Source organism: Dipodomys ordii, unplaced genomic scaffold (assembly GCF_000151885.1).
Source record: "Dipodomys ordii isolate 6190 unplaced genomic scaffold, Dord_2.0 Scaffold57, whole genome shotgun sequence".
Classification (NCBI taxonomy): Eukaryota; Metazoa; Chordata; class Mammalia; order Rodentia; family Heteromyidae; genus Dipodomys; species Dipodomys ordii.
Genome location: NW_012267273.1, coordinates 6,589,767 through 6,609,811, shown reverse-complemented (window position 1 = coordinate 6,609,811; position 20,045 = coordinate 6,589,767). Strand labels below are relative to the sequence as shown.

Below are 20,045 nucleotides of genomic sequence, written 5' to 3'. Positions count from 1 at the left end.
AGCATACTTTTTCTAAGCATGTTTATTTAAGAATGAGATTGAAGCATGCTTAAATCTGATTTCAAATGCCTGTTTATGAAACCTGTACACTTAGAATGAGGATAGTAATCTCTAGAGAAAAGTGAACGACAAAGTTTTCTTCCCCCCTTTCTCTTTAATTCCACCTTAAAACCTCTGCAGTCAGGGGGACCAGCCCACGGGTTAGCCCCGCCCACAAAGTTTAAGACTTTCTTCAAGTCTGGGCTGAACTACCCTGACTGAAAGCTAGAGAAAAGCGTAAAGGAGCCTGAAGATTGACTTGTAACTCTGGGAACTGTAAGCGATCTATTTTCCTCTTCCTCTGCTTCTTCTTCTTCTCACTCTCCCGACCTGTTAGTTTGGGCTTACTAGGAAGGAAGAAAGGACGAAAGGGAAAACCTGAATTACTTTCAGTCTGCATGCTTTTGAAATGATGCCCAGCTGAGGAACTTGAGTTTCCCACTTTCCTGGGTCTAACACACCCTACAGTCCAAGGATAAGCAATTTCCTTCAACTGCAGCCCGAAAATGATCACTTTTCCAGAGAGCTGTGAGGCGGCATTTATATTTCTTACAGAACTTACTTTCTGGCCATATAGTAACCCCATTTGCGAGCATGCTGTTTGTTTGACAGCCGTAATAAGCCTTAGCAACCGGCTCCGAGGACTCATTTAAGTTTAAAGTTTTTTTAATAGTCATTTAAAAAAATACTTTGACAAAACATTCCAGGGTATTTATTGTGTTGCAATGTTGTGTGAAGACAGACAATAGTGAATAAGTAAAGGTAAAATGACTGGCATGCTGGGTAACTTTCCTGTTGAGTTCTTTGGCATATGAGAGAAAGGCTCAAACTAGAGTCTCCGAAAGATCCATGTCATTTTGTTTGAAAGGAAGCAGGGGATGAAGGCATCTGGGTTTGAATCCACAATGGCTTTACCTATGAAATTCTCCTATAACCTGCACTGGTTTTCATCTTAAAAATCAAACTGGAAGAAGAAATGTTCCTCATGCTGGCTGACGATTTAACTTTTTTTCTTTTCAGCTAAGACAGATGGATGGTATTAGAGACTTCCTTTTCCATTAATGTTAGTTCTATTTGCAAATAAGAATTTGGGTGCCCTTTGTTTTGTTTCTGTTTGTTGCATGCATTTCAGATTGTAACAGAAGATATTTGCAAGGAATCCAGTGAATTACATTCACTGAATGTCTTTAAAAATATGTGCTCAGAGGTCCCCAAACAAGCCCTGTAAAAATCCGAGATACAAGCTTTTGTTTCCTTTGATCTCAGGAGAGTTACATTTTAAATTAAGCAATAATTGTGAAATGTATAGAGAAGTGTTTAATCTGCATTGGCTCAAACAAGGTTTTTAGACACTTCCTGTAGGGGAAGTATATTGGTCATTTTTCTTTTCATTTGAAGTACTTTGCATCTATGTTTAATTGGTGAGGATTATTAAATACATTTCTTACCACTAAAGTCACTACTTCTGTAGAAGTCATATGGCCTGGGTTTTAAACCCATCTTTGCAATTCGTAGTGCTGTTACTTAAAGCAAAGTGATAAAAGAAAAATTTTTACATATTAAAAATATGTCCCAGGAATTAAAAAAAGAGAGAAATACTTAATCTAAAAACATGTCCCAGGAATTTAAAAAAAAAAGAGAGAAACAGTTAATCATGGTTCCTTTTCCTCATGTGCATTTTGTTTACGATAATATTCTGCTTGAAAATTTTGTTGCTTTACTCTGTTATTTTCAATCTTTTCCTTTTCTTTCTTTTTCTTTTTTCCCCCTACTAGTTAATGGGCTTTCAATTCCGGACTTCGCATTCCTGCTCAGTTTATTTGCACACAGGTGGCGCTCTACCACCTGAGCAATGCCTGTAGTCTGGCTTTTTGCTGGTTAATTCAAGATGGTGTCTCATAGGCTTTTCTGTCCAGGATCCTTCAGTCCTCAATCCCAGAGCCTTGATCTCACTTCACTTTTTCTCTCAAGCCTTCTGGAGTAGAGTAGCTAGAATTATGGTCATAACCTTATCTTGTAACAATTCTAGAATTCTCCATAAACTAACTCATTTATACCCTTTTAACACACACATAAATTTGAAAACACTTGTAAGAAGTTCACAAAACCTCCAAAGCAATTTCTGTCCCATGAAGAGGGAGTATCTCCAGTGTTTTGAGATTTCTGATAACATAAAATAATTGGCAAATTCTCTCCCTCTGTAGTGAGGACCTGCTTTGGAACAGGTCCTGCAGCAGCATTAGCATTACCATTGACTCAAGCAACCTCATGAAATGGGAAAAGCCACTACCAGCAAACACAAGGGAGCTAGTTCTAGGCTTAATTAATAGTAATGGTGCAGAACCAACTTGCCACTTTTCTGTAACAGCCAGTAGTTTTCATTGCTTGAATACAGTAAGTGAAACATGAGGAGTAAGTACATACAAGTGTTTGATTGGACTGTGGGTTATCTAGGTTTTCTACATTGATTCCAGAATTCCTAATGCACTTTCCCAGAGTGATTAGGTTTATAAGATGTAATTGTTTCTTACAAACATAAATCGTACATTTTTGTTAAATACAGAAAGCTACCCCAACGGGCAATTATTTTTCAAATGTTATTTGTACATCATGAATATTTATCCAATACCTAATGAACATCAGCATAGAGACAAACATGGGATGGATGTAGTTACATGTGTTTATACTGGTAGTAGTTTTCTATATACACATGTGTGTAGATTTATACATATGTCATCACAGTGGTCCTGCTGTTCTCATGGTGATTTTCTTCATAAATTTTTCTGTTAAACATTTTAATAATTGTGTATCACTTTGTATTCGTCTATGTGGTAAACAAATAATTTTAGATTCTTACGTCATGATGATGCATGTCATAGGAATTGATCCATGAGCTAAAAAGCATAGTTCTCCCCATACACAGTTTTTAGTCTCTGGTTAGGCTGAATTGACCAATTATAAATTGGTGAATATATATATATATATATATATATATATATGTATATATATTTGGGGGGGCGGTTGTGGGGCCAGAACTCTGGGCCTGGGCGCTGTCCCTCAGCTCTTCAGCTCAAGGCTAGCGCTCTACCACTTGAGCCATAGCACCACTTCTGGCTTTTTTTTTCTGCTTATGTGTGCTGAGGAATCGAACCCAGGACCTCATGCATGCAAGGCAAGCGCTCTACCACTGAGCCACCTTCCCAGCCCAAATCAGTGAATATTATAGTTTTTCTTTTTTCCTTAGCATAACTACAATTTGAACTCAGGGCTTTCCACTTGCTAGGTAAGCACTGTGCTACTTGAGCCATATTTTTTTAGATAGGCTCTAACTTTTTGACCAGACAGGCTTAAATGGACTGTGAGCCTCTAATTTGTGTTTCTCATAGTTTGAATGACAGATATGTGCCACTATGCCCAATTTCTTCTGTTGTCATGGAAACTTGTGACCTTGTTCACTAGACTGGCATGAAACTTTGACTCTCTAGATCTCAGCCTCTTGCATTGCTGGAATGCCAGATTTGTACCACTGCATCTAGCTCTTGGTTAAGAAGGGCTCTTGCATATATCCCTAGGATGCTTAACCCATGATTGTTACAATCTTAGCCGCCCAAGCCGCTAGAATTATAGGTGTGAGTCATTATGTTCAGCTTAGTATGATTACCATTGTCTATAGTCATAAATAATATTTAAACTGGAGTGCTTATGTAAATGTTTGTGTGCTTTTCATGTATTTCTTTAGGATAGATTTGTGTGTGCACACACGCATGCATACATGCTCAAGTGTTCATGCATGTGTGTGCTGGTACTGAAGCTGGAACACAGGGCCTTGATCTCATTTCACTTTTACTCTCAAAGCTGACAGTCTACAATTCAGATCACACCTCCACTTCTGTTTTTTTTTTTTGCTAGTTAACTGGAGAGATAAGAATCTCACAGATTTCCCTGCCCAGGCTGCTTCGAACCCAGATTCTTCCTATCTCAGCCTCCTGAGTAGCTAGGGTTACAGGTGTGAACCACCAGTTCTGAGCTAGGATATATTGTCAAGTGTATTTCTGGGGTACTAACAAAACTCTACTATTTTAAGTTGTGAGATCAAGAACAAATGACTCTTCTCAGAAAATGTTATTTTCTGAACTGTAAAATAGAAATAATAATTGGGTATTGTAAGGGTATCTTAAAACATATAGCAAGATGTCATGAAGTGTTCGTGATTTTATTTTATTTTATTGCCAGTATGGCATTGAGGTTTGAACCTTGTACTTAACCTGACTAGCTAACTTGCCTTCTTGCTAGGCTAGGGCTGTATTTGGAGATGAAATCTTACAGAATTTTTGCTTGGGCTGGCCTTGAACAATGATCCCCCAAATCTTACCCTCCTGAGTAACTATGATTACAGATGTGAATCATCAGTTCCCAGCTGCTCGTCATTATTTTTGATATGTTGCTTATGAGAATATATCAGTTTATAAGTAGTAAGAGAGGTTCAGGTTTCCCTAAGTCAACATAGGGCACCATCATCAAGCAGAGCAAACAATAGATCCAACAATTTATAGACTGTTGCTCTTCAAAAGTGGTGTCCTATTGAATGCATCTCTTTCCTAAACAAGTTTGGATAATGTTGAGAGCAGCCAGATATAACTGTGTGCCCTGAAAAGGATTTAAAATATTTTTCAAACAATTTCTGGTGTGGTTACTATTAGCAGATATTGTTCACATAATGAGAGACCCTTTGGGGCCAAAAAGTTTGGAGAAAAATAGAAGGTGAAAATTTGGTCGAGGAAGATCATTTTTTTCTCATTTTTGAAAGAACTGGGTTTTGTGTTTCTTAGAACCCTTCCCTTAACCATTGGTGAGAATGCCCAGAAAATGCAAGCAATCATGTGTCACTCTAATATATTCAGACATTATGAAAACTGGAAGATTTCAGAGATGGTCATCATTTGGGTAGAATTGCCCATAGAGCTGGGGACATCCAGCTTTGCTTAATGTCAAAAAAATGACATACCACAAAGAGCAGGGATGATCAAAAGTGATTCTAGAATTCTTTCCATAGAAGATAACACATAGAAGAAATATTCTGGTCATTTGTACCATCTTCAGCTTGGTTTAAAAAAAAGTCATTAATGATGTGACACGTTTTCTTTTTCTGCTATTGTTGCTCTGTGTCTGCTTTTTGATTCTGTATAATGTTCAATTCATTCCCAACATTCTTTGAAAATATAGCTTACTTCTCCCCCTATGACTGTAAAATATACAGAAGTAACTCAGTGTTCATCATCAGCAGTTTCATGAAGTCTCACTAGCAGTCCACTCACTTATTTGATGAGTTCAAATGACTTCACAGAAACTCACATATGCCATTCAGTGACCCACAAGCAGATTTCAGCACTAATTTTTCTTCCTTCGTAGTTTGGGACAAGCTGCCTCCTCTTCTTCTGACTTTTTCCTCATTGGTGTTACCTCTGCAGTCTGCAGAGAAACTTTGGTATTTGAATTACAAAGCAAATGTCCACAGTACGTGGAATGTTAATATTATGTAGTATGGAATATGTGTGTCTGCAAGACTTGGCTTAAACTCATTCAGTGTTTCTCTGTGCTGTTGTTACGAGTTATTTTCTGATGGCCTGCTTTATCTATCATCCATCCTCCATTTATGTAATGATTTATAAGAAGACAGTTTAGGAACTTCTGAAGACAGTTTAGGAACTTCTTGTGTTGTAACAATAATTGCAGGAGTCAGTTGAGCACAAATTATCCACATCTGACATAAAATAATAAAATATCCGGTGGCTTTCTGTACAAGTCTTATGATTACCATGTGAGTGAATGCATTTGTTTCACTGGGCTTGTTTATTTGCTTGCATTTTCAGTTTTGATGTGTATTACTTGAGGTTGTCACCTCATCCTATTCTGTTAACAGACTACTGACAAGGAAGTTCCCAAAAGTTCAATGTCCAATAATCACACAATTGTTCTCTCTCTCTCCCCACCCTCTCTCTATATATATAATGGTTACTCATTAATGGAATAGAGGAAGTCTCACTAGCAGGGAAGAATGGTTGAAAAGTTTTATGATTTATAATTTTGTGGGGTTTTTTGAGGGATGTTTTTGAACCAACATAGTATTTTAAGCAGATTCATGTTGCTTTAAGCGGTAGTAAAAAAATGGCATTTATCAAAAGGCACAAAAGAGATGAAGTAAAGAGTGAAATTATGAGTTCCATACTAAGTAACTTACTTTATGAAAGGTTTGCTTCCAGGTTGGCAATGGAAATTTTCTTGGAATATCCTGAGTATAATCAGCAGAGTTTATAGCTCGTGTGTGTGTGTGTGTGTGTGTGTGTGTGTGTGTGTGTGTGTGTGTGTGTTAGCATGGGGACTTGAACTCTAAACCGGTAGTTCTCACTTGGCTTTTTAGCTCAAGGCTGGTGCTTTACCATTTGAGCCACTTTTGGCTTTTTGCTGGATAATTGGAAATAATAGACTCTCAGTTGTCTACCCATCTGATTTCAAACTGGGATCCTCAGGTTCCAGCTTCCTGAGTAGCTGGGAGTACATGCATGAACCACAAGCACTAATCTCTGGTTTTTACACTAGACAGTTTCATATAAATCACATGTACCAAAATAACTACTTTGACCTTGCAAACAATCAAGTAACTTATATTAAATAAGATGCTCCTTCTCAGGGAAAAACAACCCTTAGTTATAGGCTTGCATCAGTAGTTTATGTATGGTTTTATAATAAATGAATAAACAGTTCGGGATGGCTTCTGAATGTATCAACACACATACTCTCTTTTGTCCTGTAGTTTTGTGCCCATATCTTTGACAAGATAAATAAGTTGGTATGTACACAGCAAAGGGAATGTTTATCTTGCTGAATTCTTGAATCCATGATTCTAGAAGATACACTGCCTGCCATGGAGAGTCTAGGGGCAGAAAAAAAAAGCATCTTACATTTTCTTCAAGTTCTGATTCTTCTATTTTGTGGATTTCAAAAAATATGTGTTTGGTGCAATATTATGAGTCTTGTGAAAGGCGATTTATGCCATAATGTAAGAATTTTAGAAAAACAACCTGAAGAAAAGTGTCTAAAGATGGCTGCAGTTGTGGGATCTTTCTGTATATACGCGTGAATGTAAATGAAGATTCTTTAGTGTCCATCCAGAACTTACTTAGCCTACCACAAACCTCAAATGGGCATCAACTTCCTTTTCCTTCAACTGCCATAAACAGAGGCAGATGCATTTAAAATTAGCTGAGGTCATGAACTTAAGAGAAAACATGCACATTTCTGTAGTTCATGGCCCAGCATTCTACCTTCAATGTACAATGGTACTACAGGTTCAACTAATAACTGAAAAATGGTGCCATAGTTTTGATTGTTAGAAATTGATACTAATGTGTTTGAGGGAGATGTGTCACAGCAAAAATTCTCATTTACACAATTATTTTTGTTAATTTAAGATTTAAGACAAATTTGGTGGTGCATGCCTACAATTCCAGAAACTCAGGAGATGGAGATAGGCAAACATAGACTTTGAGGCTAGCCCAGAACCTAATGAGATTCAATCTCAAAAACAAATGAGTAAAACAAACAGGGCTGGGAGCATAACTCAATTGATATATATATATATATATATATATATATATATATATATATTTCACATTTATATGGAATTTTTCTTCATATATGTAACTATCTACAATGATAATTTTATTGAAAGACATCTGATTAAAAAAATGGGAAAAGCAATTTTTGAGACCTTATGATTATCTTATGTATTAACACCCTATGTAAAGTATGAGTACCTTGAATAATACCTTATATAAGGTATTAACAGATCTCAAAACTTAACATATCTTATTAACAAAAGGTATCCATACATATTAGTAGAGCAATAATGTTAATTAATGGATATGTATAAATATCATGTACATTCCTTAACATTAATAATAAATATGAAGTTCGTTTTCAATGTAGTGTCTTGTACATCTTATTGTTACAATGGGTCAACCTGTGTCCTTATTTCAGCATTTTTTTATTTCCCTTTCCCTCCCCAAATTAGAAAAATGTGTATACAAGATTTAGGGCACCAGAATCAAACACAGTGAAAACAGGGGTTATACCCTGGGGAAAGAACATACAAAAAAATAAAAACAATATCACATAGTGCATTATAAATATATTAAAAATAACAGCAAGAAAGGTAAAGCCACTTGTGCCCCTATCTTGGGGTTCATTTCACTTAGCATCATCTTATATGGTCATATGTACATAGCTTTTGACCTTTTCTGCTTGTCCTAGACATACACTAGTTGAAAATGAACTTTACAACTGGGGGGAGAGGGAGTGAGGAGTTGGGGAGGTGGAGAGGAAGCGATGGTAGGGGAAAAACAAGAGAGGAGGTAACACTGCTCAACAGGAAATGTATTCATTACCTTACTTATGTAACTGTAAAAATATAAAATAAAAATAAAATAACAATAAAAATATAAAAAATAAAAATATAAAAACTCATTAATAATAAATATGAACTAACTCATTTTAATCATGTACTACTTATGTAATATATACATCTTATGTATTAATATATTAGTGATTAATATAAATTAACTTATGTCACACCTAAGGAATATAATGAATGCATATTGATACTTAAGGTTACTAATCAATCAAGCCAGTCTATCATTTACCAATAATTAACATATGAAAGCCAATATTTAAACATGAGCTCCTTCAAATCCAAGCTGGGGTAGAAAAGTCTATGAGACTCTGTCTCCAATTAAATAGCAAAATTCTGTGCTGGAGGCATGGCTCACTCGGTACAGTGCTAGCTGAGTAGGCATGAGTCTCTGAGTTCAGACACCATTACCACTGGAATAGTAGAAAAAAATGAATACCTGTAAGATATTCTTGCAATCCGCTTTCATTAACACGATGAAAATAATGTTATTGCATAAATTATGCTTCTCTGTGAAAAAAATTATTTTGATGTCATATTTTACTAATTAATATAAGATGCTTGGTATAGTGATAAGAAATGTATCTTTTTTAGTATTTATTGAAAGAACAGGTGTTGTAGGAAGCAAGTTAGTTTGTGCTCTTTTTTTTTTTAATGTAAGATTTTACCTGCTTGGTCAGAAGTTGATGATCGCTGGACTGTGTGCATTTATCCCTTTCCTAGGGAGCTACATTTTCAACATACCTGAATGAATAAAGTGGGTAAACTTGGAGGAGAGAGACAAAAAGTAAACAGCAAACATAAAAAGCAAAAGTACTCCAATAATACAAGCTATGGGAGTGGGGAAGGGGCCTGGAGCTTGCTGAGAAGTAAATTGAGGCCTAGATTTAAAGAAGCCACTGTGTGGTAAGGGAAACAAGTGAGGATAGGCTCCCGCAGAGAAGCAAATGCTTAGGGTAATGTGATGAAAGAACGAATGGAGGGGTAGCAGTTCTGGGAGAAACAAGGAGGTTCCATGGGAAGCAGAAAGGTGACTGCTATGAGTGAAAAGGTACAAGCCACTCACACCTGCATCGGAGCAGAGTTCGGGAGTGGAAAGGTAACTATGAGATGGGGCAGAGCTGATGTACCATGGGGACAATGAAGACACATGCACCGGACTCAGAGAGACTGCGGAAATGAGAACCTAGCAAGGAAAAGGAATGAGACCCGGATGGAGCCTGTAATGAGTTTGCTAATCAGATAACCTGGTCGAAGCTGATGTGTGAGGATTCAGAAAGCGAAGTCATAGCCACTAGAGTAAAGTTCCTGGGGATTTTCGGACAACAAGACAGTTCTGTACCAGAAGGAGGGTTACAATCCCGCGCATTTCCAGGGAGAAGAACCCCCAGTGCACGTGCAGACAAGTTTGCAGCTTTGGGGGGTAAGAAGACTAGCAACTTTGCTCTGGGGTGCTCTCTACCCTCTTTTTGAAGAAAGCTGGAGTCATAGCTCAGTGTGGGTGAGAGTCCAGGGAGAGGAGGGGAAAGGTCACTTCCTGGAGAGGGACTGGGGGTCGCTAGTGGACTTCGATGTGCGTGGAGTTGAGAACCTCTGCATAGTTGGAGGATGTAAACCTGAAATAAAAGCATTCTGCTACATTCTCTTGTTTCCAGCCATGTTTAAACATCAGACACGCAGCAGCTAGATGGTTTACTTCTTTTAGCATGGCAGTTTTTGTTTGTCCTTTCTCAAGTTCTTGTTAAAACCCAACTATTTATCTTGTTACTGAGGAAGTGAAAATTGGTTATCTTTAATCTCTATTTTAGAAAATCCATGGTTTTGTCATTAGACTTCCTAAAGCATGAAGTTTTAGGGAGGGGAGGAGAGAAGAAGGAAGGAGACTAGAGGAGAGGAGAAAAATAGTAAAAACCTTGAAAATTAACCACTACACTAAGTAACCCAAATCAATCCTTCTCCCCCTCTCTGCAGAAAACACTACATACAAACCCAGGAACTTTGAAGGCAGATTGCTTTTCCAGGTAGGGAGTATTCATCCTTGGCTAGTCTTGCAGCTTCTGCATAGAGGAGCTAGGCCCTTGTGTTTTCACTTCAGTGAGTCTTGATGGCTTTACCTCTTCCAGGAGCCATCACTCTGGAATCTGTTTTCTTTCTTTGTGTTCTACTTGGTAGAATTGCTGTTATTGTTCTTTGAAGTTCTGAAGGTGGCACAGTTTACCTCCCTTGCCTTGCCAGGTCTTTTGCTGGTCAAGTTCATGGGTCTCCTGAGTCTTTTGTCTATTCTTCCTAAAAGTATATTAGTGCTGCCTCAAGATAAAGCTTTATAGAACGGGAGACATTCTAAACTGTGTAGTGGAGGGCTGGTGTGGAGTTCAGTGATAGAATGCTTGGGTAGCCTGTGTGAGGCACTGGGTTCAATCCAGAGCACTACAAACCAAAAAGATAACAAACTAGAACAATACAGGTTAAGGGTGTCAGAAACAATTAATCATAAAATCGATTACCAAAAATTGGATCTGCTTGGTGCTGATGGCTCATGCATGTAATCCTATCTACTCAGTAGGCTGAGCTCTGAGGATTTCAGTTTGAAGCTAGTCTAGACAGGAAGATCCATGAGATTCTTACCTCTAATTAAGCACCAAAAGGCAGAGATTGAGCTGTAGCTTAGTGATATAGCATTAGCTCTGAGACAAAAAGCTGACAGTCAGGACTCAGACCCTGAATTCAAGCCCCAAGCCTGACACATATACACATTCACACAAAAACGGCTCTTTCTTCCTCAAGGCTTTTTCTTTTTCAACTTGACACAAATCCTTCATTTTGTGTCAACGCACCATTTTTTCTTTCTTTACCAATCATTTAAGTTTTTGAGAAGAGCTTATTACTACTATAAAGAAAGACACATTGTGGGCTGGGAAGATGGCTCAGTGGTAGAGCGCATGCCTTGCATGCCTGAGGCCCTGGGTTCGATTCCTCAGCACCACATAAGCAAAAAGAAAAAATCCGGAAGTGGTGCTGTGGCTCAAGTGGTAGAGCGCTAGCCTTGAGCTGAAGAGCTGAGGGACAGCGCCCAGGCCCAGAGTTCAGGCCCCCCACCGGGCCCCCCCCCAAAAAAAAGAAAGACACATTGTTTCCAGGACTAAAACAGTATTGAGACATTGACTCATATATTTCTTCTAAGTAAAAAAAAATTTTCATCTTCCTAAGTCCATTTTTCATTTCTCATAAATCCTCCTAGGATGAAAATGTTTCTGTTTTGCCCTGAGGAAGGTCAGGCTCTTCTACACATGGAGAGAGGGAGTCTGAGGGGCTCCAACTGGCCAGCATGGTGACAGGAGGGGACAAGATTTAGGGTCAGATGCCCTTGAATTTGCTTCTCTTTGCTCTGTTCCAGCTGCACTGCCCAGTTCTCAGGGGCTGTTATTTTTCTCCTCCCTCCCTCAAAGAGACGTGTCTTAAAAATGGGAAATCATCACGTGCTTTATTCACAGTTCTGCACGTATTTGTTATGCAATGGCTTAGCTACAGTTATCTAACTTCCTCCTGCCTAATTCCTCATCTGTCTAATGAAAACAATTTTCATATTTTGAAGCAAATGGCAGTACCTGTAGTTCATTTCAGTCTGTTTTTAAAATTCATAATATCCAAATATTCAACATGCATTGCATGTTTATGGTAATAGCAGAGGGAGGTAGGTAGTACCAAAAGAAATATATATATTTTTATCCTTTTACTCTTTGTAGCTCTGTAAGCTATTCTGACTTAAACAATTTGATGTCAACATAGTTTGTATTTCTGTAAGTTAGAATTATGCTGGTTACTGCACAGAAGTAGGAAGAATGTGCTTCAAAAGCTGCATAGTACATATAAATATTATTTCATATCTACACACTGCCGGACTTCATTCTTACTATCATAACTGGTTTCTTTTATACTGTGATATTTTTATTTCCTGAGGTTAAAATGTCAATCCATACTCAAGCGTTGTACCTGGCTTTCACAAGACTGGCAAAAAGATCTGTAACACCAAGGTTAATTAATCATTGAGTTTTGGGTACCATGTTTTACTCCTGCCATCTTAGCTGCTCTGGAGGCTGAGATTGGGAGGGTCATATTCCAAAGTCTCCATTTCAACCCCTAACTAGGTCTGTCATTCATGCTATGCAGGAGACTGAGATCAAGTGGATAGTGGTTCCAGGCCAGCCCGGGAAAAGAAGGCACAGAGCATGTAAACCTGTCTCAACAAAAACAGGGTGCAGTGGTGCATGCCTGTTATGCCAGGAACCATAAATAGGGGATAGTGATCCATATTAGCCCAGATAAAATGCCAGACCCTCTTTCAAAAAATAACCAAAGCAAAAGGGCAGTTGGAAACATAGCTGAAGAGGTAGAATGCCTGCCTAGTTAAGACAAAGAGTGAATTCAAACCCCAGATTTGAATAACTAACTAACTAAGGAACAGATATCCTTGAGAATTCTCCTGGCCAGTCCATACTTTCTATTTAGGTAGCTCTTTATCATTGTCATTGCAAAAGTGAATTTTTATTCACTGTATCTGGAAGTGTATTTCTAAAACTTCTCGCCATCAAGGAAAAGACTGATGAATCCAAATGCCAATTTCATGGTATTCAATCCACCTCTTATACAATGCTATTCTTCTGCTTCATGGTTTGACCTCACAATGACGCCAGGGCCAGGTAGGCCAGTTCCTCCAAGCTTTCACAACCCCTGCTGTATTTTCCCATCAATTAGTTCCACTTAAAGATCATAGTCAACACTCACTTATTTAACACAAGCTCAACCTTAGCAACTACCTGAATAGTTACAGTACTTCTTGAAAAGCAAACTCAAGAGTCTGACCTTGCCATCCAGAAATAAAATGCCTGTCATGAGATATTTAAGCCAATACCATGTTTGTTCTGATAGTTTCTCACAACTGCTTATCATAGAGCAATGATAAGTCTTTCTCTTTTGTGGATATCTTCAGTGAATTATGAATAAAGCAACAATTAAAAGAAGAACTGAAAATCTGACAGGGTAGACTCATGCTTGTCTGTAATTCTAGCTACTTAGTTTGAGGCCAGCTCAGGCAGAACAGTTTGTGAGATTTCGTCAACACACAGTAAAAATCTGAGCTGGATGCATGGCTCAAATGGTAGAGCACCAGCCATGAGTGAAAAAGCTGAGAAAGATAGGTCCCATGGTTTCCCTTGTTTGCAATAACTAGTATACATCTAGGATAATCTTACCAGACAAGCAGAAAAGCTCAAGAGCTATGTACATATGACCTATGTACAGATGATCCTAGCAAAATGAACCCCAAGATAGAGACACAAGAGATATTTTTTTCTTTGTTGCTGTTGTTTTTAATGTACTATGTGATGTTTTTGTTTCTTTTGTTTTTTCCCCATGGTACAACCCCTGTTGTCACTGTATTTGATTCCAGTGCCCTGCATCTTGTATATACATTTTTCTAATTTGGGGAGGGAAAGGGAAATGACAAAATGCTGAGACAAGGATACAGGATGACCCATTGTAACAATGAGGTGTATAAGACACTATGTTGAAAATGAACTTTACAACTTGCGGGGAGGAGGTGGGGAGGTGGGGAGGGCAGGGATTGTAGGGGAAAAACAAAGGAGGGGAAACAATGTACTCATTACTCATGTAACTGTAACCCCTCTGTACATTATCTTTACATATCTATATCTATGTCTATATCTCTATCTATCTATATAGCTATAAAAGAATGCAACGCCTAGAATCTTCAATTCAACACACATATTCCTTTGGGTAATGTATTTGTGGAACTTCCAGTCTGCCAAGAGAAAGCAGTAGAAAGCAGTGAAATGATTCTCAGCAATGTACTTCATTTCCAGTTTTTTCAGCCACATTTTCACACATGTTGAAAAGGTGTTAACACTTCTCATTAACTGCTTTTTTAAAGGAGAAGATGGATCATTCTTCTCTATTTTTTGGAAACAAGCATAATGCATGTGTCACATGTTATAGTGATATTTTGATATTAATGATCTATGTGGAAGAAGAAAAATTAAATCAAGGTAGGTACGTGGGGCTCATGCCTATAATCCTAGCTACTCAGGAGGCTGAGATCTGAAGATTATGGTTTGAAGCTAGCCTGAGCAGGAAAGTCTGTGAGACTCTTATCTCCAAGTAATCATAGAAAAACCCGGAAGTGGTGCTGTAACTCAAGTGGTAGAGGGTTAGCCTTGAGCAATAGGAGCTTAAGGACAGTGCCCAGGTCCAGAATGCAAGCCTCAACACCAGCAAAAAAGGTGGGGGAGTGGGGTGGGGAAGAAGACTGAGATCTAAGGATTGTACTTGGAATTCACCTGAGCAAGAAAGTCCATAAGACATTTCCAAGAAATTACTCAAAGTTGAGCTTTTACTCAAGTTGTAGAGTGCTACTCTTGAGCAAAAGAAACTCAGGGTCAGTACACACACACACACACACACACACACACACACACACACACAAGAATTTTTAAATCAGTCTGTCTAATATTTGCAAACAAATAACATATAACTATGTTTAAACCTAAAGAAGAATAAAAGATAAAAGTAAACTGTTTTATCTTTTGTGATACCAGGGTTTGAACTCAGGACTTCACCCCTTCTCAGCTTGCTTGCTTGGCTGGCATTTTACCAGCTGGGACACACCTCTAGACTGGCCTTTTCTTGTATATTTGAGAAATGAAATCTCTCAAACTTTTCTGCCCTGGCTGGGCTTGTGATCCTCTAGATCTCAGCCTCCTGAATAACTAGGATTATAGGTATAAGCTACTGGTGCTCAGCTTAAAATGAGTTTTTTTTGTTTTTCTTAGGAGACTTTATTTGATCAATGGTAAGGATTAATCCAGTTATTTGTCTCCTTCACATTCATATTCCAAGACTATTATACACTTCAAGCAAACAATAATTTAGAACTTAAAATTTTGGCAGAACTAGGATTAATTTATATCATTCTTCTTTTGATTAGTCCCTTTTTATCTGTGTGTGTAGATAAAGTTAGAAACAAGGAATGTTTTCTTGAAAGTGGGAGGGGTTCTTGCTGTTTTCCTAGCTGAGTAGACTTGGTAGCTTGGTATATATCATAAGTCTTTGCTCACAGATTTTCATGTTAAAGTACCTTCTAGGTAGTAATAAGGAGTAGTTTTCTTCAACTTGAAATTGTCATGATCTTAAAATAAAGCCAAAATGGCCACTTGCTTTTGGCTACCAAGCGGTAAAACAATGGAGAATAACAACAAGCCAGAGTGATCAAGGAAAGAAAAGCAGAATACAGGCTGGGGAGTGGAAAGACATGTCTGCTTTATGTGCTAGGCAGTGTGGAATCAGGCTGGCCCGCTGGCTTACTTCAAATATACAGTTCCCTTGGATTCAGCTTTTTACCCATGAAGTGCTGTAAGATTGCATTATATACTCTATTTCATTGATACTGTGTGTGTGTGTGTGTGTACACACACGGTAAGAATATGAGGAAGAGAGAGAGAGAGAGAGTGAGAGAGAGAGTGAGAGAGTTTTCCAACATTAGATGAGAGGGGCTGCCCCATCTAAAAGGTACCAGGATCTGGTCTTATCTCTTGTACAATCCTGGTTTACACACTGATTATATCACCTCTGGGCCTCTCTGTTTGGCAGTATTCTTTCCTCCTCATGCTTTTACTACTAGCAATTGTTTGCTTCATTTTTGACGGACTAGTTTTATGTTGTTGAAGCAGGTTGGGATGAAATTTTATCCTTTCTACTCACATATATAACTCATGTAAGTACTTTTGGAGATGGAGCCTTTAAAGAAGAGGTGAGACTAGTCAGGTTGACTTTAACCCCATCAGTCTTGGATCTTCATAAGAAGAAACAATTGATATTTTTCCCAAGTCTTTCCATTTCCTAACAAATGGAAAGACTTGTAACCCTTCTGGAAGGTATTTTCACAATAAAAAAAATTCATAATTAAAAAAAAGAAGAAGAAAACACATAAAGAGCCCATGAGGACGGTGAGATAGCTGTGGTCTACAAGTCCAGGACAGGCCTCAAGACTCTCAAACTTTAGTTTGTTGACCTTGTAGTCCCAAGTTCTAGAATTATAAGAAAAGGAACTTCTGTAGTATACACAAACCAGCATGTGGCATTTTGTTCTAGCACAAAGTAGCACTTCCGTCATGTTGTGTCACCTTCTCCACCATGGCTTTCTAGTAACTCATTAAAGTCATTGAGCAGTCATAATAGATTTTAGACAATAATTTATTGCTAGTGTCTCAGCATATCTGCTGACCCTGGGGTCTTTTGCAGAGGGGCACAGTGGTGTAGAGGAAAAAGATTTGTGAAGGACAGGAGGTCAGGATGGTAGGGCCAATGGAGCCCTTGGTAAGCCAAGTGACTGGGGAAAGTTTCTTCCTTTGAGTTTCCAGTTAGATCAGTTAGATCAGTCACCTAACCTTTTAATTTGCTTGCTTTCATCCCAGTAATGGCAGTAGTTACTGTCTTGTAATGAAAAGAAATGTGATGGTATATTTAAAACACTTAGCAAAGTACCTCTGAATAACTTAACAAATATGAATTTTTAAAAATATGTATTCACATTAGCCACTGTTAAGATGTCTTCCCATTTAGGGCTCTATATTGCATGAAAAATTAATGAATAAGCTCTACTTTACTTTGATTCTTGTTTTTTATTTTTAAACAGGGTCTCACTATGTAGTCCAGGAAGCTGACTTTAAACTCACTGAATAAAGTTGGCCTGGAGGTCATGATCCTCCTCCCTCAGCCTCCCAAGAGCTGGGATTACAGGCATGTGTCATCATACTCAGCTTATTTCTTAACAAATGACTTTATCAGTGACTGACCAGTTTTCCCCAATACACTGTGTGAATTCCCATGTTTGTATATTCACCCTTCTATCAATAGTAATTGAATGATCACTCTGGGTCCATCAGGGGCACAGAGAGAAGAAAGGATACTCTCATGTTGCTCACAGAAAAGACATGTACCATGTATAATGGTGAAATACTATATGGCCTTATGCTTAGACATATCAAGGAGAAATACAAGGTACCACAAATTCAGTAAACAATCTCTTGTTACTTTCTTTTCTACTCATGAGAGGGGATGTTAGAGGAAAGGATGGTTTGCGCTTTCTTTTCTTCTTTCTCCAGATGCCACATCCCTATTATAACTCCTTCCTTCTGTCCTTTCAGTCTGAGCAGAGTGGGGGGAGGGGCGGGGGGAATGCAGAGACAAAATGCTCCAGTCTAGGCTTTGGATTCTTATTCATTTTTTTCTGATGAGCCCAACTTGCATTGACAACATGATTAAAAGGCTCTGATCAGATCACATAGTATGTCTTAAACAGTCATTGAGAACCAGCAGTTTCAGTACAGAGGTAAGAGTACCCTCTTGTTTGTGCCCGGAAGTTTCTAATTACAGGGCAGGAAAGAAAAGACAAACATAAAGAAAAAGAAAAAAAACAACAACAAACCACAAGCACCATATCTTTTATTTCAGATATGAAAGGGTGTATATAATCATCAAGACTAGTTATTTAGTTTAGTTATAAGAAGCAAAATACCCATTTGCACACACACACAAACCCCAAAATAAAACAATGTCCTATGAACACTAGCTCTACTGGTTGTACAACTAAGTTACAGTAAAATTTCCAGGACTGAGTAAATTGTGGGGACAAAAACATTTTGATAGTGTGTGATGTGGATGCTTAGATAGAAATACCTTCATGCCACAGAAACCTAAAATATTTTCTTCTCCTACTAACAAAATTAAAGGAGGGGGAAAAGAATGAGTGGGTGTATATTCCTAGTGGGAAAGGAAGTTGTAGTCACCATCTGACTGTGATAACCAACAATTTTGTGCTGATAAAAGCAACCATATATCAACAAATTTTCCATGGAATTGTTTTGATATTCTTTTTTGAACATATGTTTGGAATAGATGGTTATACATGTAAGTTAGAGCTATCCACGTGGATTGGGTATTTTGAGACTGGTCTTGCTATGTCAACCATGCTGTACTCAAATTCAAGCTCCCCTTCCTCATCTCCTATGCTAGATGTGTGCCACCAAGCCTGCCTAGGTTTTCAAAATAAAGTGTGAAAATTTTAAAATAACTAAAAGTAAGAAATTTCAATAGTATTACAAGAAATTCCTATGTACCCTTGATTTGGTTTCCTTACTGCACTATCTGATATGTGCCAACTCAACTGAGAGCTTGCTGCTGCTTGTCAGTTTGTTGTATGTTAGTTTTTATTCAGGCTGACAACTACTGGCCTTTGATTTGAGTGTGAAAGCACTCACATCTATTCTTGTTAGATTTGATAGTATGCAGGTGTAAAAGAGGAAAAGATACTTGTTGGATCCTTCCTCCCTTCCTCCCTCCCTCCCTCCCTCCCCTCCTTTCTTCCTTCCTTCCTTCTTTCTTTCCTTCCTTCCCTCTTTCCTGCCTGCCTGCCTTCGTTTGTAGTTTTGTTCCCTGAGCACTCATCTTCCCCTTTTCTTTAGACCTCCATTGGTTGATGAGAATCAGTTCTTAATCTCATTAGGCTTATCTTGTACTTGAGCTGTCATTTTCTCTTGTTCTCAAACTTTTATTTTGGGGTTGTGAATATGGTAGAGTGGTTGCCTAGCATGCATGAAGCCCTAGGTTCGATTCCTCAATACCACATAAACAGAAAAAGCTAGAAGTGGTGCTGTGGCTCAAATGGTAGAATACTAGCCTTGAACAAAAGAAGCTCAAGGACAGTGCCCATGCCCTGAGTTTAAGCCCCAGGACTGGCAAAAAAAAAAAAGGTCTTTGACTCTCAACAGATTGACTGTGGTTGGAGAGAGTGATAGTAAGTGACAAGATTCATCTGACTAAAATGCTATGTATGCATGTATAAAATACCACAGTGAGACTCCTTTAAGCAGTTAGCATATGCAATCCACCCCACAAACTATAAATATGAAATGGGCTCTGTCCAGGGTCTGACTACTAGTGGAATAGGGATGGGGAAATGGAGAGGAGGCAGGAAGGTGTTTGTGGTCAAAGAAATTTATGTGAAAATGGAACAATGAAGCTTGTTGAAATTGGTTTGGGAAGCTGGGAGAAAGACAGGGATGGTGAGTATGATCATGATACAATCCATGCATATACAGATATGTCAAAATGAAACCTCTCATACAACTACTTGATGCTCATAAAAATGTGAGAACAAAGGAAAACTAAAACAGTAAAAACAAGATTGTTTATAATCTATATAAGTATAGTTCTCTTTTTGTGATACATTTTTAATGAAAATTGAGAAAAAATTAGCCTGTATTTGTCGCCCATTTTTCTTTTATCTCTCTGAAAGTTTCATATTTATGGCTTAAACTATTTGTTTTTGTTTGTTTTTGGTTTTATTGCTAATGCTTTTGAAAACTGGAGGTTTTAGATTACATCTTAGGTTATCAGTTGTACCTTATGGTATCCTTAGATTCCAATCTTCTCTCTGGGGAAGTTATTGTTGCTGTTTGTTTACTGT

The 20,045-nt window shown here is 38.1% G+C and overlaps 1 protein-coding gene across 1 annotated transcript in view; it reads left to right on the top strand.

Annotated features, from left to right (window-relative positions):
- Positions 1 to 257: 257 nt before the first annotated feature.
- Positions 258 to 20,045, top strand: part of Pla2g4a (phospholipase A2, group IVA (cytosolic, calcium-dependent)) — a 127,969-nt gene continuing 108,181 nt past the window's right edge. Inside the window, exon 1 of the mRNA XM_013021849.1 lies at positions 258 to 315. The gene's annotated coding sequence lies outside the window, so the exon portion shown is untranslated. The remainder of the gene's footprint in view (positions 316 to 20,045) is intronic.